The 26,947-nt window shown below is 44.6% G+C and overlaps 1 pseudogene; it reads left to right on the forward strand.

Annotated features, from left to right (window-relative positions):
- LOC126990684 (C-factor-like) overlaps positions 1-26,947 on the forward strand; it is a 72,856-nt pseudogene that overhangs the window by 14,775 nt on the left and 31,134 nt on the right.

Raw genomic sequence — 26,947 nt, forward strand, 5'->3', positions numbered from 1 at the left:
CAACAGAAAAGAGTGGGAGATAGGACAGAACCCTGTGGACACCACCACTGTTAATAGATTTAGGGAAGAACAGTGACCGTCTACCACGGCAGAAATATAACGGTCAGAAAGGAAACTGGAGATAAAGGTACAGAGAGAAGGATAGAAACCGTAGGAGGGTAGTTTAGAAAGCAAAGATTTGTGCCAGACCCTATCAAATTTTGATATGTCCCAGCAATAGCAAAAGTTTCACCGAAACGGCTAAGAGAGGATGACCAAGAGTCAGTTAAGAGGCTAGGAGATCACCAGTAGAACGCCCCTTGCGGAACCCATACTGGCGATCAGATAGAAGGTCAGAAGTGGAAAGGTGCTTTTGAATCTTACGGTTAAGGATTGATTCAAAAGCTTTAGATAGACAAGAAAGTAAAGCAATAGGACGGTAGTTTGAGGGATTGGGAGCGGTCACCTTCTTAGGTACAGGCTGTGTGAAGGCATACTTCCAGCAAGAAGGAAAGGTAGATGTTGACAGGCAGAGGCGAAAGAGTTTGACCAGGCAGGTGACAGCACGGAGGCACAGTTTTAAGGACAATAGGAGGCACTCCATCAGGTCCATAAGCCTTCTGAGGATTGAGGCCAGAGAGGCATAGAAAACATCATTTTGAAGAATCTTTATAACAGGCACAGGCATAAAGAAGTCAGAGGGGGATGAGTAGGAGGAATATGCCCAGAATCGTCCAGAGTGGAGTTTTTAGAAAAAGTTTGAGAGAAGAGTTCAGCCTTAGAGATAGATGAGACGGCAGTGTTGCCGTCAGGACTGAGGAGTGGAGGGAAAGATGAAGAAGTGAAGTTGGAGGAGATGTTTTTGGCTAGATGCCAGAAGTCACGGGAAGAGTTAGAGAAAGCAAGGTTTTGACATTTTCTATTAATGAAAGAATTTTTGGTTAGTCGGAGAATAGATTTACAAATAGAAGGATTGATAAAGCTTCTGCTGACTTTAAAATGCATGTAAAACACAGCATGATGTAACCACTTCCCTGGCATTTACAGAAAGTAACAATACGTAGGTTACTTCTCTTTTTTACTAGCTACCCGGGATACAAATTCATCATGGTATTTTCCAAAGGGGAAAAAAACAGGTACCTAAATGTCTGAAAGGTGGGTATTTTTGTTTGAAGTGATCTTGATTCATTCAGATATCAAGTCAATTCAACAACAAGTAAGAGGATGTTCGTTTATTTACCATACAAAACAGTTTTTACACCTGTCTAAATTCACCCCAAGAAGTGTCAATTCACCCCAAGAAGTGTGTCAATTCACCCCAAGAAGTGTCTCAATTCACCCCAAGAAGTGTCTCAATTCACTCCAAGAAGTGTCTCAATTCACCCCAAGAAGTGTCTCAATTCACCCCAAGAAGTGTCAATTCACCCCAAGAAGTGTCTCAATTCACCCCAAGAAGTGTCTCAATTCACCCCAAGAAGTGTCTCAATTCACCCCAAGAAGTGTCTCAATTCACCCCAAGAAGTGTCTCAATTCACCCCAAGAAGTGTCTCAATTCACCCCAAGAAGTGTCTCAATTCACCCCAAGAAGTGTCTCAGTTCACCCCAAGAAGTGTCTCAATTCACCCCAAGAAGTGTGCCGTGTGCCTGTGTTGTCCAGCAGAGGCCGGAGGAGTCTGTGAACAGCAGCGGCACCAGCCAGGTGCTGGAGTGGTGCCAGGACACATCCATGGTGGTGGTTGGTGTGTGAACAGCAGCGGCACCAGCCAGGTGCTGGAGTGGTGCCAGGACACATCCATGGTGGTGGTTGGCATAAGTGTTTCAGGCTGGGCCTCATAAACCAAAACCTTTCGCCCCCCAAGCACACACACTTGACAAGGCTTTCCTAGGATTTGTGGGGGTCATTTCCATGGCCTGGTTTATGAATTGGTGCTCCCTTTGTATGTTGATCACTGCCCCTATAAAAGAGCGAATAAATGAGCTGCCTTCAAACCAAATATAATAGAATAGAGATAAAAGAGTATATGTAGTCAGTCGGTGTAGTTGTTGTTGCTGTGGAGACAGAAGGCAATCTTGTACGTTAATCACCCAATGACTTGCAGACCAACAAGAATCGGCTGATCTTATACTCTGTCGTGGCTGATGAGTCTCGGCGGGAGGTTTACGAGCAGAGGGACCTGCCAGCCCCCCCAAGCGGGAGTCTTCCAACCTGTATGCCTGTGAGCCCGTCCGCCTCTCATGATCTCCACAGTGAGTGCTGGGATGGATTTTGCTGCTCCTCAGAACCTTGGGGAATAACACAGGAAAATGTCGTCCATTCTTAGTTTTTACCACAAAATGTCATGTCAAGGATACAGCAATTGTGTTACTGTGAGTGGTGGCAACTCTTTCCCTTCCCTTCCCTTCCCTTCCTTCCCTTCTCATCCCTTTCTCTACCAATTGTGTTACTGTGAGTGGTGGCAACTCTTTCCCTTCCCTTCCCTTCCCTTCCTTCCCTTCTCATCCCTTTCTCTACCAATTGTGTTACTGTGAGTGGCAGCAATTCTTTCCCTTCCCTTCCCTTCCCTTCCTTCCCTTCTCATCCCTTTCTCTACCAATTGTGTTACTGTGAGTGGTGGCAATTCTTTCCCTTCCCTTCCCTTCCCTTCCTTCCCTTCTCATCCCTTTCTCTACCAATTGTGTTACTGTGATGGCAGCAATTCTTTCCCTTCCCTTCCCTTCCCTTCCTTCCCTTCTCATCCCTTTCTCTACCAATTGTGTTACTGTGATGGCAGCAATTCTTTCCCTTCCCTTCCCTTCCTTCCCTTCTCATCCCTTTCTCTACCAATTGTGTTACTGTGAGTGGTGGCAATTCTTTCCCTTCCCTTCCCTTCCCTTCCTTCCCTTTCTCTACCAATTGTGTTACTGTGATGGCAGCAATTCTTTCCCTTCCCTTCCCTTCCCTTCCTTCCCTTTCTCTACCAATTGTGTTACTGTGATGGCAGCAATTCTTTCCCTTCCCTTCCCTTCCCTTCCCTTCCTTCCCTTCTCATCCCTTTCTCTACCAATTGTGTTACTGTGATGGCAGCAATTCTTTCCCTTCCCTTCCCTTCCCTTCCTTCCCTTCTCATCCCTTTCTCTACCAATTGTGTTACTGTGAGTGGTGGCAACTCTTTCCCTTCCCTTCCCTTCCCTTCCTTCCCTTCTCATCCCTTTCTCTACCAATTGTGTTACTGTGAGTGGCAGCAATACTTTCCCTTCCTTCCTTCCTTCCTTCCCTTCTCATCCCTTTCTACCAATTGTGTTACTGTGAGTGGTGGCAATTCTTTCCCTTCCTTCCCTTCCTTCCTTCCTTCTCATCCTTTCTACCAATTGTGTTACTGTGATGGCAGCAATTCTTTCCCTTCCTTCCTTCCCTTCCTTCCTTCCCTTCTCATCCCTTTCTCTACCAATTGTGTTACTGTGATGGCAGCAATTCTTTCCCTTCCCTTCCCTTCCCTTCCTTCCCTTCTCATCCCTTTCTCTACCAATTGTGTTACTGTGAGTGGTGGCAATTCTTTCCCTTCCCTTCCTTCCTTCCTTCCCTTTCTCTACCAATTGTGTTACTGTGATGGCAGCAATTCTTTCCTTCCTTCCCTTCCTTCCTTCCCTTTCTCTACCAATTGTGTTACTGTGATGGCAGCAATTCTTTCCCTTCCTTCCCTTCCTTCCTTCCTTCCCTTCTCATCCCTTTCTCTACCAATTGTGTTACTGTGATGGCAGCAATTCTTTCCCTTCCTTCCCTTCCTTCCTTCCCTTCTCATCCTTTCTCTACCAATTGTGTTACTGTGAGTGGTGGCAACTCTTTCCCTCCCTTCCTTCCCTTCCTTCCCTTCTCATCCCTTTCTCTACCAATTGTGTTACTGTGAGTGGCAGCAATTCTTTCCCTTCCCTTCCCTTCTCTTCTCATCCCTTTCTCTACCAATTGTGTTACTGTGATGGCAGCAATTCTTTCCCTTCCCTTCCCTTCCCGTCCCTTCCCTTCGCATCCCGTTCTCTACCAATTGTGTTACTGTGATGGCAGCAATTCTTTCCCTTCCCTTCCCTTCCCTTCCTTCCCTTCTCATCCCTTTCTCTACCAATTGTGTTACTGTGATTGCAGCAATTCTTTCCCTTCCTTCCTTCCTTCCTTCCCTTCTCATCCCTTTCTCTACCAATTGTGTTACTGTGATGGCAGCAATTCTTTCCTTCCCTTCCTTCCTTCCTTCCTTCTCATCCCTTTCTCTTCCAATTGTGTTACTGTGATGGCAGCAATTCTTTCCTTCCCTTCCTTCCCTTCCCTTCCTTCTCATCCCTTTCTACCAATTGTGTTACTGTGATGGCAGCAACTCTTTCCCTTCCCTTCCCTTCCCTTCCTTCCCTTCTCATCCCTTTCTCTACCAATTGTGTTACTGTGATGGCAGCAATTCTTTCCCTTCCCTTCCCTTCCCTTCCCTTCCCTTCTCATCCCTTTCTCTACCAATTGTGTTACTGTGATGGCAGCAACTCTTTCCCTTCCCTTCCTTCCCTTCCTTCCTTCTCATCCCTTTCTCTACCACTTGTGTTACTGTGAGTGGCAGCAATTCTTTCCCTTCCCTTCCTTCCCTTCTCATCCCTTTCTCTACCAATTGTGTTACTGTGATGGCAGCAACTCTTTCCCTTCCCTTCCCTTCCCTTCCCTTCCCTTCTCATCCCTTTCTCTACCAATTGTGTTACTGTGAGTGGCAGCAATTCTTTCCCTTCCCTTCCCTTCCCTTCTCATCCCTTTCTCTACCAATTGTGTTACTGTGATGGCAGCAATTCTTTCCCTTCCCTTCCCTTCCCTTCCCTTCCCTTCTCATCCCTTTCTCTACCAATTGTGTTACTGTGATGGCAGCAACTCTTTCCCTTCCCTTCCCTTCCCTTCCCTTCCCTTCTCATCCCTTTCTCTACCAATTGTGTTACTGTGAGTGGCAGCAATTCTTTCCCTTCCCTTCCCTTCCCTTCTCATCCCTTTCTCTACCAATTGTGTTACTGTGATGGCAGCAACTCTTTCCCTTCCTTCCTTCCTACCCTTCCTTCCCTTCTCATCCCTTTCTCTACCAATTGTGTTACTGTGATGGCAGCAACTCTTTCCTTCCTTCCTTCCTTCCCTTCCTTCCCTTCTCATCCCTTTCTCTACCAATTGTGTTACTGTGAGTGGTGGCAATTCTTTCCCTTCCCTTCCCTTCCCTTCCTTCCCTTCTCATCCCTTTCTCTACCAATTGTGTTACTGTGAGTGGCAGCAATTCTTTCCCTTCCCTTCCCTTCCCTTCCCTTCCCTTCCCTTCTCATCCCTTTCTCTACCAATTGTGTTACTGTGATGGCAGCAACTCTTTTCCCTTCCTTCCTTCCTTCCTTCTCTCATCCCTTTCTCTACCAATTGTGTTACTGTGATGGCAGCAATTCTTTCCCTTCCCTTCCCTTCCCTTCCTTCCCTTCTCATCCCTTTCTCTACCAATTGTGTTACTGTGAGTGGTGGCAACTCTTTCCCTTCCCTTCCCTTCCCTTCCTTCCCTTCTCATCCCTTTCTCTACCAATTGTGTTACTGTGAGTGGTGGCAACTCTTTCCCTTCCCTTCCCTTCCCTTCTCATCCCTTTCTCTACCAATTGTGTTACTGTGAGTGGCAGCAATTCTTTCCCTTCCCTTCCTTCCCTTCTCATCCCTTTCTCTACCAATTGTGTTACTGTGATGGCAGCAATTCTTTCCTTCCTTCCCTTCCCTTCTCATCCCTTTCTCTACCAATTGTGTTACTGTGAGTGGCAGCAATTCTTTCCCTTCCCTTCCTTCCCTTCTCATCCCTTTCTCTACCAATTGTGTTACTGTGATGGCAGCAATTCTTTCCCTTCCCTTCCCCTCCCTTCCTTCCCTTCTCATCCCTTTCTCTACCAATTGTGTTACTGTGATGGCAGCAATTCTTTCCCTTCCCTTCCCTTCCCTTCCTTCCCTTCTCATCCCTTTCTCTACCAATTGTGTTACTGTGAGTGGCAGCAATTCTTTCCCTTCCCTTCCCCTCCCTTCCTTCCCTTCTCATTCCTTTCTTTTCCAATTCGTTTCCCTCCCATCCCTTCCGTTCCCTTCCCCTTCCTTCCCTTTTCATCCCTTTCTTTTCCAATTCGTTTCCCTCCCATCCCTTCCGTTCCCTTCCCCTTCCTTCCCTTCTCATCCCTTTCTCTAGCAATTCGTTTCCCTCCCCTCCCTTCCCTTTCTTTCCGTTTCTTCCCATCCTCTCCTTGCCATCTCTTCATCCTTTCCCCTCCTTCCCCTGCTTTCCCTTTCTTTCCCTTCTCTTCTCCTCCCTTCCCTTCCCTTCCCTTCACATCCTTTCCTACCAATTCATTTCCCTGCCCTTCCTTTCACTTCCTTCCCATCCTTTCCTTTCCATCTCTTCATCTATTCCCCTCCATCCCTTCCCTTCCCTTCCTTTCCCTTCTTACCTTTTCATTTCCTTCCCCTTCCCTCCCCTTTTCCTTCCCGTCAATGCCTTCAGTTTGATGGTGTTTTTCAGGCTTTTCAGACTGAGGTGAACAGAGGCGTGACTGGGCTGGTGTGTCTATGGGAGGAGCTGATGGTTGCTACTGTGCCGGGCCATACCCAGCAGCTGTGTTGGGACGGCTCCGTCAACTACAGCTACAAGGTGCGTGGACCTGCGGCGCGTCCCATTCTGCAATGATCAGCTGGCAGTGAAGGGTGAGTCTCCGAGGCTCTTGACTTTGTGGACCATAGCCTGTTTGAAAAGCCTCTCACTGTAGAAGTTAACCTGACCTAGCCTAACAAATCCCAACAGTTACTATAGGCCTTGATTCAGAAGATTCATATATGCTTCCCTATTAATGAGACTTTCTATACAACAAAGTGAGGTCATTCTTTGTTGATTTATACCATAAGGTGCTGGCTATCACGTGTTTGAAGATACCCTAAACTTAACCCAACAAAACCCCAAACAGTTAATATAGATCTTGAAGAAAAATCATATATGCTTCCTTACTTTCTATACAACAAAGTGCCATCATTCTTCAGGTAAGGTCAGGTCTTTAGGGGCTGTGGTATGTGTGGGGGGAGTCCGGTGTGTTTAGTCTTGCCCTGCAGCGGTGCCCCTAGAGGCTCCGGGGGTGCATGTGGTGGACCTGGCGTGTTCCCCGGTGGTGGTCCTCAGCGACGGCAGGGCAGCTTTCCTCACCGCCTCAAATTTGATCCTGATGTGAGTTATTCACTTACTATGCAGGACTTTTTTGTTGATGTTGTTTTATGTTTTGACCTAAAGCTGCCTCCCTAGCTGTAAGAAGTAATTATACCTTCTAAGACAGCCTGTCCTTGAAGTATACATGTTGTTTTGTATAGATTTTTCATTGTAATCTCTATTTTTGTGTGCCCTTGGCCTGTACCAAGACTCATGAAGGTTTAGCAATGAGGATCAAAGGGAAGGATGATGTGCACTGAGTCACTAACATTTTTGGAATGAAGGTTTGCGGGAGACTAGTGAGCATGTGGGTAGTCTTGAGCCACTCAGCGGTGACTGAAAAATCCCAGCTTGTGGCGGTGGGCAGGACATGAACCCACACCCTCCTGGATATGGTGCCAGCATGCTGACCACTCAGCCACCTCCACCTCACAGTTCCCAGGACGTGGTGTGGCTGGACCCCGGTGAGTGAGGCAACAGGCGGCCTGGAGGTGTCCCACATTATGGTGTCCTCAGACAGAGACTACGGAGGGAGAGTCACCAGGGCCAGTGGGTGAGTGTCCCTTACCTAATCCATCACTATTTGTCTCACACCCCATTGCTGAGAGTGTTTGTTCAATGTGAGACTAATAATGTACCCAAAGATATATTAAACACTTCTTTCCTGTGTATACACAAGGCTGTTTTGGCAGCTCTTTGAGGCTCCTATATCTTTGTTTGAGGTTCTGAGGGCCAAGGCTCAAGAGGAAATTAGGTTGTAAAAGTGTGTTCATCCCTTTGCTGTGTGTTTATCTAAGCTTCTGTGGGCCAAAGCTAAATAGAAAGGAGGTGTTGAGTGTTTCCATTCCTTTGCTGTGTGTTTATCTAAGCTTCTGTGGGCCAAAGCTAAATAGAAAGGAGGTGTTGAGTGTTTCCATTCCTTTGCTGTCTGTATCTAAGCTTCTGTGGGCCAAAGCTAAATAGAAAGGAGGTGTTGAGTGTTTCCATTCCTTTGCTGTCTGTATCTAAGCTTCTGTGGGCCAAAGCTAAATAGAAAGGAGGTGTTGAGTGTTTCCATTCCTTTGCTGTGTGTTTATCTAAGCTTCTGTGGGCCAAAGCTAAATAGAAAGGAGGTGTTGAGTGTTTCCATTCCTTTGCTGTCTGTATCTAAGCTTCTGTGGGCCAAAGCTAAATAGAAAGGAGGTGTTGAGTGTTTCCATTCCTTTGCTGTCTGTATCTAAGCTTCTGTGGGCCAAAGCTAAATAGAAAGGAGGTGTTGAGTGTTTCCATTCCTTTGCTGTGTGTTTATCTAAGCTTCTGTGGGCCAAAGCTAAATAGAAAGGAGGTGTTGAGTGTTTCCATTCCTTTGCTGTCTGTATCTAAGCTTCTGTGGGCCAAAGCTAAATAGAAAGGAGGTGTTGAGTGTTTCCATTCCTTTGCTGTCTGTATCTAAGCTTCTGTGGGCCAAAGCTAAATAGAAAGGAGGTGTTGAGTGTTTCCATTCCTTTGCTGTCTGTATCTAAGCTTCTGTGGGCCAAAGCTAAATAGAAAGGAGGTATTGAGTGTTTCCATTCCTTTGCTGTCTGTATCTAAGCTTTTGTGGGCCAAAGCTAAATAGAAAGGAGGTGTTGAGTGTTTCCATTCCTTTGCTGTGTGTTTATCTAAGCTTTTGTGGGCCAAAGCTAAATAGAAAGGAGGTGTTGGGTGTTTCCATTCCTTTGCTGTCTGTATCTAAGCTTCTGTGGGCCAAAGCTAAATAGAAAGGAGGTGTTGAGTGTTTCCATTCCTTTGCTGTCTGTATCTAAGCTTCTGTGGGCCAAAGCTAAATAGAAAGGAGGTGTTGAGTGTTTCCATTCCTTTGCTGTCTGTATCTAAGCTTCTGTGGGCCAAAGCTAAATAGAAAGGAGGTGTTGAGTGTTTCCATTCCTTTGCTGTCTGTATCTAAGCTTCTGTGGGCCAAAGCTAAATAGAAAGGAGGTGTTGAGTGTTTCCATTCCTTTGCTGTCTGTATCTAAGCTTCTGTGGGCCAAGGCATGAAAGGTGGTAAAAGTGCTTCTATGCATTTGCTGTTTTTATTCAAGCTTCTGTCAGTCAAGACTCAAGAAAAGAAGGGAGTAATAGTGCTTCTATTACTTTGCTTTGTCTTTATTTATCTATTTATTTACATATTCTCATCCCTTTGTTTTCATGAAGTGGGCTCCTGATGGCACTGTGCTGGGCATGAGCTGGACAGGAGGAGGATTGCTGCTGTGGAGTGCATTTGGCTCCCTGCTGACTGTGTCTCTGCGCTGGGACCACTCTGAGGACCGTCCACTGTCTCTTGCCATTACTATAACCAATATGGTAAGTAGCAGGGGGGTGGAGCGCAGTCACTGGAGTCGCCTACTTTTGGCCAGAGTCAAAGTCGCTAAAATTATCTCCAACACCTTTATGACAAAACAGCTGCTTCTTCCTCTTAATGAAAATTGGTTAGGTTAAGTTAGGTTAGGTTAGGCTAGCTGGTTCTTCCTCATAATGAAGATTGGTTAGGATAGGTTAGGCTAGCTGGTTCTTCCTCATAATGAAGATTGGTTAGGTTAGGTTAGCTGGTTCTTCCTCATAATGAAGATTGGTTAGTCATTCTTAAAGTCATACAAAGGCCATGGAAGCCTTCAGAAATGTTTGCAAACTTTGCTTATTCTAAAAACTTGCTCCAGGCATGTCAAACTACGTATTTAATTGAGGCAAACTACTTGTGTGTCTTACGGTCATATTCTTTATACATTTCAGCGCCCAATCACATGTATTTGACAAGGCCTTCGTAGGAGTTTGGGGCATTTCCAGGGGTAGTTTTATGACCCTGGTAGTTTGACCCTTTTTCTGTACCATGAACCTAAGAAACATATTTGACTAGGCTTTCATAGGAGTTTTGGACATTCCCATATCCAAAACTGATAGCTTGAGTAAAAGTCATGTGCATCGGGGCACACTATACTAAGGTTAACATCACTTTGTTGTTTTCTGCCTGTCTGTTTCTCTCCCCAGTTCCACAGCGCCCAGATGACTCCCATCGTGCTGGCGTCAAGCTGTGAGGCTGTGCTGCACCGTGAGCCACAAGCTCCACCTGAGCCACGCCCTCTGGCTCCACAGTGGGGTTCACAGCACACGCGCGTGGCTCCCTTTGTTCCCAAACTCCTCGGACAAGTCCCACACCTTCATGGCCCGGAGAATCACGCTGCCCTTCACTCCATGCGTCCATACAGCCGCTGGGAAGGTGAGGCTTAACTTGACTAATCATTTTCGTGTGTAATCTTTTATACTTCGCACACGACAGGTTTTGCTGTTGAAGAATTAAGACTTTTCTCAAGGGAATCATGGACAGTATTTCCCTTTAGTGCTAAACAAAAGGATTAATGTGAATGCAGTGTGTACAGTTTGGGTCCCTCCCTAACCCTCCTCACCTCACTGAGTCCCGCAATATTCAAGCAGTCAAGTTTGTATTCTTCTTCTTCTTCTTATTATTATTATTATTCTTATTCTTCTTCTTTTTCTTCTTCTTCTTCTTATTATTATTATTATTATTTTTACAGTAGAGGAAGTAAGTCAAGGTCAAAACAATAACTGTGCTAAACTAAACCAATCCCTCTAATCACTGCCCTCATGAAAGAGTGTACAGATGAGTGGCATTTAGCAGCATTCAGTGCTCGATGGCTCCTCCATAAACACTGACAAATCAGCTTCCATTACACTGGCTATCCTCTGCACCCCTTGCACTGGAGTGACTCTGACTGGCACTGTAATGAGGCACTCCTTCACTGCTGCCTGGCACTAAGGGATGTCTGTGAAACCTTATGTTGATGTAGTGAAGGAGGGAGGTAGCCAGCATCCCACATGGCTGGTTTACGGCATTATTAGTGCAGAAAACATTGTCACGCTACTGCTCCTAGGCCCTGGGGGCATGGCTGGAGCTGTTAGTCAGGGTGGTATTACATAACTGGCCTGCAAGACTGTTCACCAGGATTGGGATAATGACTCGGGAGACATAAATTTTCATGCCTCAGAAATCCTGCTGCCAAAGAGTTTGTATAGGAAGGCAAACCATACACCTCAACGTTCACTCAATGTTAGTGTTGATTTTGTTTCTGCAAGAGTTGTTACAGGAAGGGTTGCTTTAGGGAGAGTTGGTAGAGGAAGTGTTGGAGTATTGAAGAGGTGGTAGAGGAATTTTTGAAGAGTTAGTATATGAAGAATTGGTATAGGAAGTTTTGATTCTATTTTTTGCAGTTGTTCCAAGAAGGGTTGCTACAGGAAGAGTTGGTATAGGAAGTGTTGAAGTATTGAAGAGTTAGTATAAGAAGAGTTGGTATAGGAAGTGTTGAAGTATTGAAGAGTTAGTATAAGAAGAGTTGGTATAGGAAGTGTTGAAGTATTGAAGAGTTAGTATAAGAAGAGTTGGTATAGGAAGTATTGAAGTATTGAAGAGTTAGTATAAGAAGAGTTGGTATAGGAAGTATTGAAGTATTGAAGAGTTGGTATAGGAAGTGTTGAAGAGTTAGTATAAGAAGAGTTGGTATAGGAAGTATTGAAGTATTGAAGAGTTAGTATAAGAAGAGTTGGTATAGGAAGTGTTGAAGAGTTGAAGAGTTGGTATAGGAACTATTGAAGAGTTAGTATAAGAAGAGTTGGTATAGGAAGTATTGAAGAGTTGGTATAGGAACTATTGAAGAGTTAGTATAAGAAGAGTTGGTATAGGAAGTATTGAAGAGTTGGTATAGGAACTATTGAAGAGTTAGTATAAGAAGAGTTGGTATAGGAAGTATTGAAGAGTTGGTATAGGAACTATTGAAGAGTTAGTATAAGAAGAGTTGGTATAGGAAGTGTTGAAGTATTGAAGAGTTAGTATAAGAAGAGTTGGTATAGGAAGTGTTGAAGTATTGAAGAGTTAGTATAAGAAGAGTTGGTATAGGAAGTGTTGAAGAGTTGGTATAGGAACTATTGAAGAGTTAGTATAAGAAGAGTTGGTATAGGAAGTGTTGAAGAGTTGGTATAGGAACTATTGAAGAGTTAGTATAAGAAGAGTTGGTATAGGAACTATTGAAGAGTTAGTATAAGAAGAGTTGGTATAGGAAGTGTTGAAGTATTGAAGAGTTAGTATAAGAAGAGTTGGTATAGGAAGTGTTGAAGAGTTGGTATAGGAACTATTGAAGAGTTAGTATAAGAAGAGTTGGTATAGGAACTATTGAAGAGTTAGTATAAGAAGAGTTGGTATAGGAACTATTGAAGAGTTAGTATAAGAAGAGTTGGTATAGGAAGTATTGAAGAGTTGGTATAGGAACTATTGAAGAGTTAGTATAAGAAGAGTTGGTATAGGAAGTATTGAAGAGTTGGTATAGGAACTATTGAAGAGTTAGTATAAGAAGAGTTGGTATAGGAAGTATTGAAGAGTTGGTATAGGAACTATTGAAGAGTTAGTATAAGAAGAGTTGGTATAGGAAGTATTGAAGAGTTGGTATAGGAACTATTGAAGAGTTAGTATAAGAAGAGTTGGTATAGGAAGTATTGAAGAGTTGGTATTGGAACTATTGAAGAGTTAGTATAAGAAGAGTTGGTATAGGAACTATTGAAGAGTTGGTATAAGAAGAGTTGGTATAGGAACTATTGAAGAGTTGGTATTGGAACTATTGAAGAGTTAGTATAAGAAGAGTTGGTATAGGAACTATTGAAGAGTTAGTATAAGAAGAGTTGGTATAGGAACTATTGAAGAGTTAGTATAAGAAGAGTTGGTATAGGAACTATTGAAGAGTTAGTATGAGAAAAGTTGGTATAAGAAGTGTTGAAGAGTTGAAGAGTTGGTATAGGAACTATTGAAGAGTTAGTATAAGAAAAGTTGGTATAGGAAGTGTTGAAGAGTTGAAGAGTTGGTATAGGAACTATTGAAGAGTTAGTATAAGAAAAGTTGGTATAGGAAGTGTTGAAGAGTTGGTATAGGAACTATTGAAGAGTTAGTATGAGAAAAGTTGGTATAGGAAGTGTTGAAGTGTTGAAGAGTTGGTATAGGAACTATTGAAGAGTTAGTATGAGAAAAGTTGGTATAGGAAGTGTTGAAGTGTTGAAGAGTTGGTATAGGAACTATTGAAGAGTTAGTATGAGAAAAGTTGGTATAGGAAGTGTTGAAGAGTTGGTATAGGAACTATTGAAGAGTTAGTATGAGAAAAGTTGGTATAGGAAGTGTTGAAGAGTTGAAGAGTTGGTATAGGAACTATTGAAGAGTTAGTATGAGAAAAGTTGGTATAGGAAGTGTTGAAGAGTTGGTATAGGAACTATTGAAGAGTTAGTATGAGAAAAGTTGGTATAGGAAGTGTTGAAGAGTTGAAGAGTTGGTATAGGAACTATTGAAGAGTTAGTATGAGAAAAGTTGGTATAGGAAGTGTTGAAGTGTTGAAGAGTTGGTATAGGAACTATTGAAGAGTTAGTATGAGAAAAGTTGGTATAGGAAGTGTTGAAGAGTTGAAGAGTTGGTATAGGAACTATTGAAGAGTTAGTATGAGAAAAGTTGGTATAGGAAGTGTTGAAGAGTTGAAGAGTTGGTATAGGAACTATTGAAGAGTTAGTATGAGAAAAGTTGGTATAGGAAGTGTTGAAGAGTTGGTATAGGAACTATTGAAGAGTTAGTATGAGAAAAGTTGGTATAGGAAGTGTTGAAGAGTTGGTATAGGAACTATTGAAGAGTTAGTATGAGAAAAGTTGGTATAGGAAGTGTTGAAGAGTTGGTATAGGAACTATTGAAGAGTTAGTATGAGAAAAGTTGGTATAGGAAGTGTTGAAGAGTTGGTATAGGAAGTATTGAAGAGTTAGTATGAGAAAAGTTGGTATAGGAACTATTGAAGAGTTAGTATGAGAAAAGTTGGTATAGGAACTATTGAAGAGTTAGTATGAGAAAAGTTGGTATAGGAACTATTGAAGAGTTAGTATAAGAAAAGTTGGTATAGGAAGTGTTGAAGAGTTGGTATAAGAAAAGTTGGTATAGGAAGTATTGAAGAGTTGGTATAAGAAAAGTTGGTATAGGAAGTATTGAAGAGTTGGTATAAGAAAAGTTGGTATAGGAAGTGTTGAAGAGTTAGTATAAGAAAAGTTGGTATAGGAAGTGTTGAAGAGTTAGTATAAGAAAAGTTGGTATAGGAAGTATTGAAGAGTTAGTATAAGAAAAGTTGGTATAGGAAGTGTTGAAGTATTGAAGAGTTAGTATAAGAAAAGTTGGTATAGGAAGTGTTGAAGTATTGAAGAGTTAGTATAAGAAAAGTTGGTATAGGAAGTGTTGAAGTATTGAAGAGTTAGTATAAGAAAAGTTGGTATAGGAAGTGTTGAAGTATTGAAGAGTTAGTATAAGAAAAGTTGGTATAGGAAGTATTGAAGTATTGAAGAGTTAGTATAGGAAGAGTTGGTATAGGAACTATTGAAGAGTTAGTATAAGAAGAGTTGGTATAGGAAGTGTTGAAGTATTGAAGAGTTAGTATAAGAAGAGTTGGTATAGGAAGTGTTGAAGTATTGAAGAGTTAGTATAAGAAGAGTTGGTATAGGAAGTGTTGAAGAGTTGGTATAGGAACTATTGAAGAGTTAGTATAAGAAAAGTTGGTATAGGAAGTGTTGAAGAGTTGAAGAGTTGGTATAGGAACTATTGAAGAGTTAGTATAAGAAGAGTTGGTATAGGAAGTGTTGAAGTACTGAAGAGTTGGTATATGAACTATTGAAGAGTTAGTATAAGAAAAGTTGGTATAGGAAGTTTTTATTCTGCTTTTTGCAATAGTTGGTATGGGAAGACAGAGCATACATTTACACTTTTTCTATATGTTAGTTTTGATCATGTTTTTGTGGGCGGCAGCTGTCATGTTTGAGGAGGACATCCATCCTGCTGGCCGCCCAGACTGACGCCTCCTTGCCGGCCTGTGTACTACTGCCTCCCACCACCAGCCCCTCCCTGTGGCTGAATGCACTGTAAGTCATTCTTTATTGTGGTTCAATTTCGTTTTTGTGCGGTAGTGATAGGGTCTTGCCACTAATGAATATCAAAATAACACTTTTCAAAATGACACTAAATTAGAAGAGATTCTAAATTTCTACAATAATGTTTGGATTCTCTCAAATACCGTTTTTTTGGGGTGAGTCACGTTTGTCATGTTCATGTGTTTTTTTCTTAATCCGTCCGCTGCAATTGGCACGGATTTCACCTTCACTGTTAGCCTGGTAACATAATTATAGTCCCAGGTCTTTCTCTGCTTCTGTGGCAGATAGTGGAGTGTTTCCCATGTGGTATTGGTGTGCTGGATATCCCCTCCCAAGGTGCAGGACTTTACAGTTTTCTTCATTGAATTGTAGCAGCCACTTGTTGCTCCACTCCTGTAGCTTGGTGAGGTCTTCTGGTAGGAAGTCTGCACCCAAGGGGTTAAGGGAATTTCTCTTGTTTGTCTGATATTCTGTATTTCTGTGATGGTAGTGGTGGTGATAACTGACAAGGGTATCTGGCCCTAGAGGAGGAGGCCTCCCAGACTGCCTGCTGCCCCGGTGCTGGAGTTCATCGGGGAGTTTCCGGTGTACCTCCAGACGGTGGTGGAGTGTGCCTGCAAGACAGAGCTGGCACTCTGGCACTACCTCTATCAGCAGCCGGCAGCCCCAAGCAGCTCTTCATACGAGCACTGGAGGTTCCCCAGCTGGACACAGCAGCCTCATGCCTCATCATTTTGCAGGAGGGTGAGGAAGGAGAAGCAAGGTGGGCTATTAGTTTTGTCTAATTTCATGGCATTCATCTGACAATAGTTTATGAATGTGGTTTCTAGTCACACCGTTAACACACTTTTTGCCTTGTTTTGGTGGAGGTAATTTTGTCTCCATAAATAAAGTTTGCCTTGCTTCCCCGGGACAGAATCTGGAGAGTGCCTCCGTGAGTCGCTGCCTTGCAACGCGTCTCCTCCATGCCACTCCAGAAGCCAGGGAGTGGAACCTCAGCAAAGACCTCATCCGCTTCCTGCGCTCTATAGGTGAGGAAGACTCTTGCCTCAGCCATGTATACTAAACACTCCTATGGCATTAATAAGATGGACCTTGCTTGTGACAGCATCTTGTGTTTCCAGAAGCAGCTGTTCCTGTATGAACAAGATCCTGAAGTCCACAGCCAGCGCAGCGTCAACAGCCAAGGTATTAGTCAGCATGTATACTTCTGTTGTCTTGTGGTTATATTCTCCGGCAAGGCGTGGAATAAGTGGAGATGGGATAGAAGTGTTGAAGTAGTAGATTGGGGCTACTATCAAAGGGTCTGTTGAGAAAGTAGTCTCTTAAAATGATCCTACAGGCCACAGCAATGAGGACAGGACAACCTCAGTCTGCTTCCTGGCCTGGAGCAGCAGTGTATAGATGGGCGTCTGTGTTCCTGGGTTCTTTCCTGCTCCTGATCTGCTTCCCTTCATGTAAGAAAACCTTCTCCTGCTGCTTCCTGGCCTGGAGCAGCAGTGTATAGATGGGCGTCTGTGTTCCTGGGTTCTTTCCTGCTCCTGATCTGCTTCCCTTCATGTAAGAAAACCTTCTCCTGCTGCTTCCTGGCCTGGAGCAGCAGTGTATAGATGGGCGTCTGTGTTCCTGGGTTCTTACCTCCTACTGATCTGCCTCCCTTAATGTAAGAAAACCTTCTTTTTCTGCTTCCTGGCCTGGAGCAGCAGTGTATAGATGGGTGTCTGTGTTCCTGGGTTCTTTCCTGCTCCTGATCTGCTTCCCTTCATGTAAGAAAACCTTCTCCTGCTGCTTCCTGGCCTGGAGCAGCAGTGTATAGATGGGCGTCTGTGTTCCTGGGTTCTTTCCTGCTCCTGATCTGCCTCCCTTCATGTAAGAAAACCTTCTTTTTCTGCTTCCTGGCCTGGAGCAGCAGTGTATAGATGGGCGTCTGTGTTCCTGGGTTCTTTCCTGCTCCTGATCTGCTTCCCTTCATGTAAGAAAACCTTCTCCTGCTGCTTCCTGGCCTGGAGCAGCAGTGTATAGATGGGCGTCTGTGTTCCTGGGTTCTTTCCTGCTCCTGATCTGCCTCCCTTCATGTAAGAAAACCTTCTACTTCTGCTTCCTGGCCTGGAGCAGCAGTGTATAGATGGGCGTCTGTGTTCCTGGGTTCTTTCCTGCTCCTGATCTGCCTCCCTTCATGTAAGAAAACCTTCTCGTTCTGCTTCCTGGCCTGGAGCAGCAGTGTATAGATGGGCGTCTGTGTTCCTGGGTTCTTTCCTGCTCCTGATCTGCTTCCCTTCATGTAAGAAAACCTTCTCCTGCTGCTTCCTGGCCTGGAGCAGCAGTGTATAGATGGGCGTCTGTGTTCCTGGGTTCTTTCCTGCTCCTGATCTGCTTCCCTTCATGTAAGAAAACCTTCTCCTGCTGCTTCTTGGCCTGGAGCAGCAGTGTATAGATGGGCGTCTGTGTTCCTGGGTTCTTTCCTGCTCCTGATCTGCTTCCCTTCATGTAAGAAAACCTTCTCCTGCTACTTCTTGGCCTGGAGCAGCAGTGTATAGATGGGTGTCTGTGTTCCTGGGTTCTTTCCTGCTCCTGATCTGCTTCCCTTCATGTAAGAAAACATTCTTTTTCTGCTTCCTGGCCTGGAGCAGCAGTGCATAGATGGGCGTCTGTGTTCCTGGGTTCTTTCCTGCTCCTGATCTGCCCTTCTGACCTTTTCCTGCTGCTTCTTGGCATGAAGTAGTTATATGCTAATATGTGAATTATTTAAATAACAATAAATTATTAGCAGTATGTAGGAGAAAAATTTAGTAATAACGAAATAAAATGTGGAAGAGAGAGAGAGAGAGAGAGAGAGAGAGAGAGAGAGAGAGAGAGAGAGAGAGAGAGAGAGAGAGAGAGAGAGAGAGAGAGAGAGAGAGAGAGAGAGAGAGAGAGAGAGAGAGAGAGAGAGAGAGAGAGAGAGAGAGAGAGAGAGAGAGAGAGAGAGAGAGAGAGAGAGAGAGAGAGAGAGAGAGCATCAGCTCAAGTGCAACAAAAAAAAGCCCGCTACTCGCCTCTCCCACAAAAGTAAAAAGTAAAAAGTAGCCAGAAGAGAGGTCAATTTTGGGTGGAGGTGTCTTGATACACTTCTTGAAAGAGGTCATGTCATAGGCAGGAGGAAATACAGACGAAGGAAGGCTTCTCCAGAGTTTACCAGTGAAAGGGATGAAAGAATGGAGATTCTGGTTAACTCCTGCATGAGGGGTTTAGACAGAATAGGGATGAGCATGAGTAGAAAGTCGTGTGCAGCGGGGCCGCGTGAGGGGGGGAAGCATGCAGTTAGCAAGTTCAGAAGAGCAATTAGCGTGAAAATATCGATATAAGATAGAAAGAGGCAACATGTCGGCCGAATTTAAAAGTCAGTAGGAGGAGGAGAGCTGATGAGACAAAGAGCCTTAGACTCCACTCTGTCCAGAAGAGCTGTGTGGGTGGAGCCCCCCCACACGAGATGCATACTCCATACGAGGGTGGACAAGGCCCCTGTATATAGATAGCAACTGCGCGGGGGAGAAGAACTGGCGGAGACAATACAGAGCGCCCAACCTCGAGGAAGTTGATTTAGCGAGAGAGGAGATGTGAAGTTTCCAGTTGAAATTTTGAGTTAAGGATAGACCGAGGATGTTTAGCGTTGAAGGTGACAGCTGAGTGTTGTTGAGGAATAGTGGATAGGTGTTTGGAAGTTTGTGTTGTGTGGACAGGTGGAGAAACTGTGTTTTTGAGGCATTGAAGGACACAAGGTTCCTTTTACCCCAATCGGAAATGATAGCAAGGTCTGAGGCTAAGCGTTCTGCAGCCTCCAGTCTGGAGTCTTGTAATTCATGTTGAGAGGGTCTTCTGTTGATAGAAGTTGAATAATGCAGAGTGGAGTCATCAGCGTATGAGTGGATAAGATAGTTGTTATGGAAAGAAGATCATTGATGAATAACAGGAAGAGAGTGGGTGATGGGACAGAGCCCTGTGGAGCACCACTGTTGATAGGTTTAGGGGAAGAACAGTGACCGTCCACCACAGCAGAGATAGAACGGCCGGAAAGGAAACTGGAGATAAAGAAACAGAGAGGGATAGAATCCAAAAGAGTAAACATGACTCCCTTAGATGCAGTGTGTCCTAAACCTGCCTGATCATGTTCCTGGTTGATGTGTTCCTGCCATGAAGTACAAACCATTGCTATCTGAAGCTCCTCCGCTGCTTCCCTGCCTGTGCTTAGGGCGTCCACACCCTTGGTTGACACACTCACCATTTAACCTCCACTCACGAAGCTTTTTTTGTATTGTTTTGTTTTTTATATAATGAAATGCAAAAATTACAGTTTGCGCCCCCTCCATGTAACGCCTCTTGCCACCCCCTGCCCTGATGCCATAGAACACTGTGTTACTGATGGCCTTGCAACACATGACCATATAATTATGTGTGTGTGTGTGTGTGTGTGTGTGTGTGTGTGTGTGTGTGTGTGTGTGTGTGTAGTACAGGGGATCCTTGGGTTACAACATCCTCAACCTACAACGTTTGGAGGTTGCAACGTAGCCCCCGTACATTATTAAAAATCCTTGTTTCGAGTTACGACACTTGTGTCAAATTACGAACTCCACCTGGGACTATATAATACCAGGCTGCCAGTGAAGGGATATCCAGCACACCAGTACCATGTGGGAAGCACTCCACTATCCACCACAGAAACAGAGAAAGACATGGCACTATATGTTATCAGGCTACCAGTGAAGGCAATATCCGTTCCAATCGCAGCGGATGGGTTAATAGTTTGCCAGCCAGTTTTTGTCTCTTTCCTGAACTTGAATTGGGCCAACTTTTTCCCATCACTGGAGGTTCTGAGCTCTTGTTTTTAGTGTTAGTGACTTGCCAACATCACCTTACTCTGCTAGTTCCCAAAACCTATTTAAATACTCTCACTTTGATCACCGTGCAGCCTGTATCTTAACTTTCCTTCTTCTCAAGTTTGTGTGTCCTGGAATCTCCGGTGTCATGCTTTATATTTGTGTCTTCCCTCAGCCTCTCCAACGCCCATTGCTTCCAGATCTTCTTGAACTCTCACCTCCTGTTTTATAGTATTGGTGCTTTATCATCAGCTTTCTTAATCCCCATCACCCACTTAAATACTTTTAGTTAGATCACCATGCAATCTATGTACTTTTTTTTTTTTTTTTTTCAGTTTCTTTGGCCTCAGATCTTTGTCATTTTAAGATCATGGTGTTGTCCTTCAGATGTGGCCAATGAGCAGAGTCACTCGGAGGCGGCAGCAGTGGTTGGCCAGCTGGTGGGCGGGCGAGGCCTCGACCTGTGCTCCACAGGCATCAACATGGTCAGGTGGCCGCAGGTGGTGGACACCTTCACGGTCAACACTGTGGTGCCCGTCATGCTCTCAAAGGTACACGAAGGAAGGACAATTGTGGCGCCTAGTTTCCTCCTCCTCTTCCTTTTTTCTTCTTCCTCCTTCTTTATCTGTCTTTTACTTTTCTTTACCTTCACCCTCTTCTTCCTCTTTTCTTACTATTCTTCAAACACCTGACAGACATGTGATCAGACAGACCCAATTGTGGTTGAGTGTATTATTCAGTTGTTTATCAGTCAGTCAGTAGGGGCATACAGCTGGGGGTGTCACCTCACCTAGAGTCACTTTATAGAGAGAGGCCCGACATAGGCGGCCCTGTGTATAAGGCTGCTGGGGGCCATTTTTGGTTGAGGTATTAAAAACATAATTTTACCTAGTTTGGAAGTGGATTTGGCTGCTTTTTAATGTAACAATGCCTTGCTGCCTAGCCTTCGGGTGTAGCAACATGCCACAGAGGGGATACAAAGTGTATAACTTAACTGCAAGGCCGCTGAGAAGACAGACAGGGGTGTGCTAACAGTCAGTCGTCTTGGGAGGAAACCTTTGGTTATGACAGCAAGACACACACACTGCCATTGTGTGTGTCTTGCTGTCATAACCGCCCTCCCTTTGTACTGTCCATGGAAACCATTGTGAGAGAGGCACAGCTACAAGGACTGAAACAATCGTTCACCTCAGGTCCAGACATGATGAGGGAAGCTGTAGCCCTTATGGCCAACAGTATTGGCTGTGATCTCCCCCACAGGGCTCAAGCTGTTACTACGGACTCACAATGGATATTTCACAGTCTCATCAAGGCCACAGTCTAATAGACTGGACGTGTTTCAAAAGTTTAATGAACAGAAGCTAGCTTTTGGTGAGCCATACGTAACCTGTCTTGGTAAAACTCTAGAGTCACACCCAACGCACTCTAAAAGTTGACAAATTATTTGTTTATATTGTATTTGCTAATCATCACTCTGTTAACCGCTTCCATTATTATTACTCGTTTATGAGATTTTAAAATGCGGGTAAATATTACTATTTCAGCGGTGATAGGTTAGGTTACTATTTGCTCATGTGAAGGCTCTTCAGCTAGGAACTCCTCTGGCTTGGGTTATAAGTCCATCTTTATTTAACAGCCTAATGTATAAGGCTGTATGGTCTTCATCTTCATGGGCACCAATGTCATTATAATATGTTGAAGACATTTTCCTACAGTATTCTCTAAACCTGTTTTGACCCTCAAGCAACATGAAACACGTTTACATGGCCTTAGTATTTTACTGTATTATTTTTTTAATTAACGATAAGTATCTAAATGAAATTAAATGTTATTGAATTATAATCATTGATGACTTATCTTCACAATACCTTGGAATCGCACAGAACATTTATTGCAGCAATAGTGTGTGTGTGTGTGTGTGTGTGTGTGTGTGTGTGTGTGTGTGTTAACACAATAAAGAGAGCAGCACGGCGAGTAATGGAATCAGGATCCCCTCCACCCCCACATAAGTACTTTGCACTAATTTTCTCTCCATATGCTAAAGTTTACTGCAAGCAGGTAACGGAAAGGAAGCAAAGTGCCTTTGCATTGATGGAGCTTGGGTAGTGTGTCAGCCACGTGGCCCATGACAAGTATATCAAGGCTCATGACGTTCAGGAGGCAGCGTCCCTCCCTGCAGGCAAGGGTCAGGCGATGAAGGGATATGTAGGTAATAGAAAGACTTCCCCAACTGCTGCCGATAATGTTTTACAGCGATAAGTATTGTTAAATCCATCCATCACAGCAGCAACACTCAAAGAGAAGCACCCAGACTTGTGTGAAGTCTCTCGGTACCCTCTGAGCGCTGCCGCCTCTCAAGGTCGTCAGCAGCCCGCCGTGACACACATATATCACAGGCTACGTGGGTTACTGAGTGCCTATACTGAGACAGTGGCTGATCGTAAGGCTAATAATAATCTCCTGTCACCTTCTAACGGCACATTCCAACGGCTGGTGACCAAATTATGGTAAAGTGTAAGGGCGTAATGGTGGGTTGGCGATACCTGATGATGTAGACACAAACTGTCTCTTATTTATTTTCCTACAGCTCGTTGGCTGCCGGCTCCCTGCTGGCTGTTAGGGGAAGGTGTGAAGGTCTGACACAAGTGTGCTCAGTTTCAGTGGATGATCCGTATGGCTGTGAAACAGAAATACAAAAGAGAGCGTGTGCCAGCGTTTGAAAAGCGCGGCGAAAACAGGGCCAATAATGGCATCCAAATCTTAGGTTGTTGGGACACTCTCTATCAAGGGACTCTAACCTCGCCCACCCTGCTTCCCCATCCCTGGCCATCCCTCCGGGCAAGTCTTTATACAGGGCCCTTCCCATGTGAAGTACCTCATGGTAGGATCCATTGGCCTCCTCCACTTTAGATTGTCTCTTGGTGCTCCTGGTACCAGGGCCATGGAGACCAACACACAATGTGGCCTGAAGCAACATTAAAGTCATTCAAGACAAGAGAGGAGGCAGTGGCTGAGTGGTTAGCGTGCCACTCCCATGTTTGCCGCGTTGTGGATGATGTGGGCTAGAATCCGCCGCTACCACCTGGGAATTTTTCAGTCACCGCTGAGTGGCCTGAGCCTACCCACATGCTGTCCTGAAGACCACCCATCAACCCGGACTCTACAAGAACTGTACAAGTGAATCAAGAATGAGCTCGGGGGGCAGCATGAGCCAACTATAGACGGCGGCACCATAAACACCTGCCTGCACCATAACAGGCTTGGGCCGACCACCAGGCCCAACCAAGAAAGCCTACTGGCACTACAGGCCAGGACGTAGAAGGGGCACTATAAGTGTTTCCCACCTATCAGTAGCAGCACACAGTGTGAATAGACATGAAGCTCCAGGTGCCTCAGAGTCACCTGTACTACACACTCAGTCAGTCGCCTCAACAACAAATGCTACAGTTGGCTGGAGGTGCCTAGAGCCACCCCCTAGACACTCACCTTTGATCAATCTATATGCGCCCTTCAGAGTAGTGCCGGGGCTCTAAAGAGCACGGGATCAGTCACTATGATTCTCAAAGATGACCAGGAAATAGATGTGTGATGAGACTTACAGGAAACACTATTTAACAGATAACTGGAGGAGGGAAGGGAAGGGATGGTGTGATATCTGGCAGAGCTTCATAACCTCTGCATCACTCTGTATAAAGGACTAGCTGAGGAGTGAAGGGTGTAGTATCAGGCTGGGCTTCATGCAGTACACCATGTAATAAACTAATATTAAAGCCTTGATATAATGTACTAATTGACAGGTGAAGGGAAGGGATGGTGTAGTAAATGGCAGGACTGTATACATAAGTTCTCTATTTAACAAACCAATTACCAGAGCACCAAGTCTCCTACCCTGAAGCAAATCACAGTAATGCTGAAGTCTAACACCTCTTCTCTTCTTTCATTCTCAGCAGTAACCAGGAAGCTGATGTGTCATGAGGCTTACAGTAAACTGTGTAACAGACTCATTGGGGGTGAATGGAAGGGGCGGTGCCATACCAGGCAGAGCTTCCTTCATACAGTAACCTGTGTAACAGACTCATTGGGGTGAAGGGAAGGGGCGGTGCCATAACTGGCAGAGCTTCCTTCATACAGTAAACTGTGTAACAGACTCATTGGGGGTGAAGGGAAGGGGCGGTGCCATACCTGGCAGAGCTTCCTTCATACAGTAAACTGTGGAACAGACTCATTGCTTTTTTATTTCATTCCCTTTCCTTGCCTGCTCTTTTTCTTCCCGCTTTTCCTTTTACTTTCCCAATACTTCCTTTCCTGCTCTTCCATTCTTTCCTTTCTTTTTCTATTACGGTAAACTACTTTTCAATCACAGACTCATTGCATTTTTAATTCATTCCCTTTCCTTGCCTGCTCCTTTTCTTCCTTCCTTTCCTTTTACTTTCTGTCTATTTCCTTCCCTTCTCTTCCTCTCTTTTCTATTACAGTCTCACATCCTGAAGCCCTAAGTCTGGCAGATCACAGCAATGCTTAACTCTAATGCCTACTCTATTCTCTCAGGCTTTGCTTCCTCAACTGAAGGCTGCGGAGGGGAGCGACCTGTGGGTGCGGCGAGCGGCCGTCAGCAACATGTCCTCAATCCTCGGCTCCATCCAGAACAACGACCGAGGTGGACTCTACCCGTACAGGGCCAGCAAGGTACTTCAGAGCTGGTCTCCTGAAATGTCATAATTATATAAGGAAATGCTAAAGAAAGGAATGAAAAAAAAAATGAGGTTGCAGTTATGGATATAAATTTAATACATCTCAGCCAGACGTTATATTCGTCCTGATTTACGAATTACAGTTTGGTTTTGGTTAACTCTTGCATCAGAAAGTTGGACAGCATAGGGAAGAGCTTGAGGAAAAAGTCTTGGGCAGAGAGGCCACAGGAAGGGTCTCTAAAAGCATTCAGTTGCTATGCTTTTCTTAACCCGGTAGCAGCGGGGATCATGTTTCTTAATGGTCCCTCCAAGTGAGAAAAATGAGAAAAAATCACGCCTCACTCAAACCATTTCATAATATATATCAAAGGATTTTTGATCAGATTATGTATCATCTGTTTTGGGGGGTTTATATCATGGCACAAATTTGGCCTGTCGCTGCTACACGGTAAAGCCACAAATTTGACCCGTCGCTGCTACACGGTAAAGCCACAAATTTGGCCCATCGCTGCTACACGGTAAAGCCACAAATTTGGCCCATCGCTGCTACACAGTAAAGCCACAAATTTGGCACGTCGCTGCTACACGGTAAAGCCACAAATTTGACCCGTCGCTGCTACACGGTAAAGTGACAAATTTGTCCCATCGCTGCTACCGGGTTAAGAGTATACAGCATGAAAATAGCATTGCAAGGTGATGGCAAGTGGAGTAACACTGTGGGAGACTTTGATGAGGGTGATGAGGCCCACTAAGGTATATTTGTATAAAGGTTAGTGCCATGGAAAAGAAGGGAAGGGAAGGAAATGAAACGTAAGGAAAGAAAAGCAAAGGGAAGGGAAGGGAAGGGAAGGAAAGGAAACGTAAGGAAAGAAAAACAAAGGGAAGGGAAGGGAAGGGAACAGAAGGGAAGGGAACGGAAGGGAAGGAAAGGAAACGAAAGGAAAGAAAAACAAAGGGAAGGGAAGGGAACGGAAAGGAAAGAAAAAAGGAAAGGAAAGGAAAAAGGAAGGGAACGGAAAGAGCAAGAAAGGAAAGAAAAAAAATAACGTAATAGAAAAATAAAGGAAGAGGAGAGAAGGAAATAGAGGGAAAGGAAAAGGAAGAAAAAGAGCAGGAAAGGAAAGGGAATAAGATAAAAAGAAAACAATAGAAAAAAATAAGAGAAGGGAAGGGACGGGAAACAGAATGAAGAGACCAAGGTTGTAACGCGTCCATCTGAGAATTACCTTAAACCCCTTTGAGACGTAGGTTGGTATTCTGGCACGCATCCGCCTCTCACGTCAACTCTTCCCAAAGGCCAAACAGTAGATTGATGGGGTTCTCCTGAGTGATGGTCTCGTGTAAAAGTCCCCCTCCAGCAAGGTTGTGACGAGTCCTTTTGAGGAACAATTTTAACAACCTTTGAGAAGTAGGTCGGTATTCTCAGACTTCCGCTTCTCACGTCAACTCTTTCCAAAGGCCACAAAGGAGATCAATTGCATCCTCATGAGTCTTCTTCCATATTCATGATGCAGAAGCCTCGTCAAACTATCACCAAGGTCATAAAACTACCCATGGAAATGCCCACAACTCTTATGAGAACCTTTTCAAATGGGTGTGTTTGGGCACTTGAATGTCTCCCAGCAGGATCGGCTGACTTGCCCCAGCCGTGAGTTACGTGGGTGCCCCTTGGCCTCCTCCACGCAGGGTTTTCTCATACAGACAACCCCGTGAGCAGGATCAACATCCAGGAGGCGTGCCACGTGCCCATATACCTGGAGTTGGCGTTCACGGACTAAGCTGGCAACAGGCCTCGATTCAGTTTCCTGGAATAGTCGCTGGTTTGATACGAGGTCATTCCAGCAATACCCTGTGATCCTGCGAAGGCACTTGGCACCAAAGGCATCGACGCGCCTCTCCACGTCACTGTTCAGTGTCTGTGTGGGCCGGGCCCGTCTGTTGAGTGACTTCCTGGTGAGACCCACCATTGTCATGCACTGTGCTACCAAGGTATGTGAAACATCTGGGGACTTGGACATCCTCACCACATGCATGGACAGACTGAACTGTGTCATCCAGAAAGCCTCCAAACACCTGGACCTTGGTTCTGGCCCAGGAGGCCTTCAGCCCCAGCAGCTACAGGTCCTAAACACTGAGAGCCATCATCAGAACCTCCAGCAATTCTGAGAAAAGTGTATACAGCATCATCAGCAAAAACAAGATCAGTGACCGTGATGTGCGAAGCAAGGTGTCCCAAAGCTTGGTGCACTAGTGTAGACCATGGGCAGTATTA

Source organism: Eriocheir sinensis, unplaced genomic scaffold, assembly GCF_024679095.1.
Source record: "Eriocheir sinensis breed Jianghai 21 unplaced genomic scaffold, ASM2467909v1 Scaffold19, whole genome shotgun sequence".
Taxonomy (NCBI): domain Eukaryota; kingdom Metazoa; phylum Arthropoda; class Malacostraca; order Decapoda; family Varunidae; genus Eriocheir; species Eriocheir sinensis.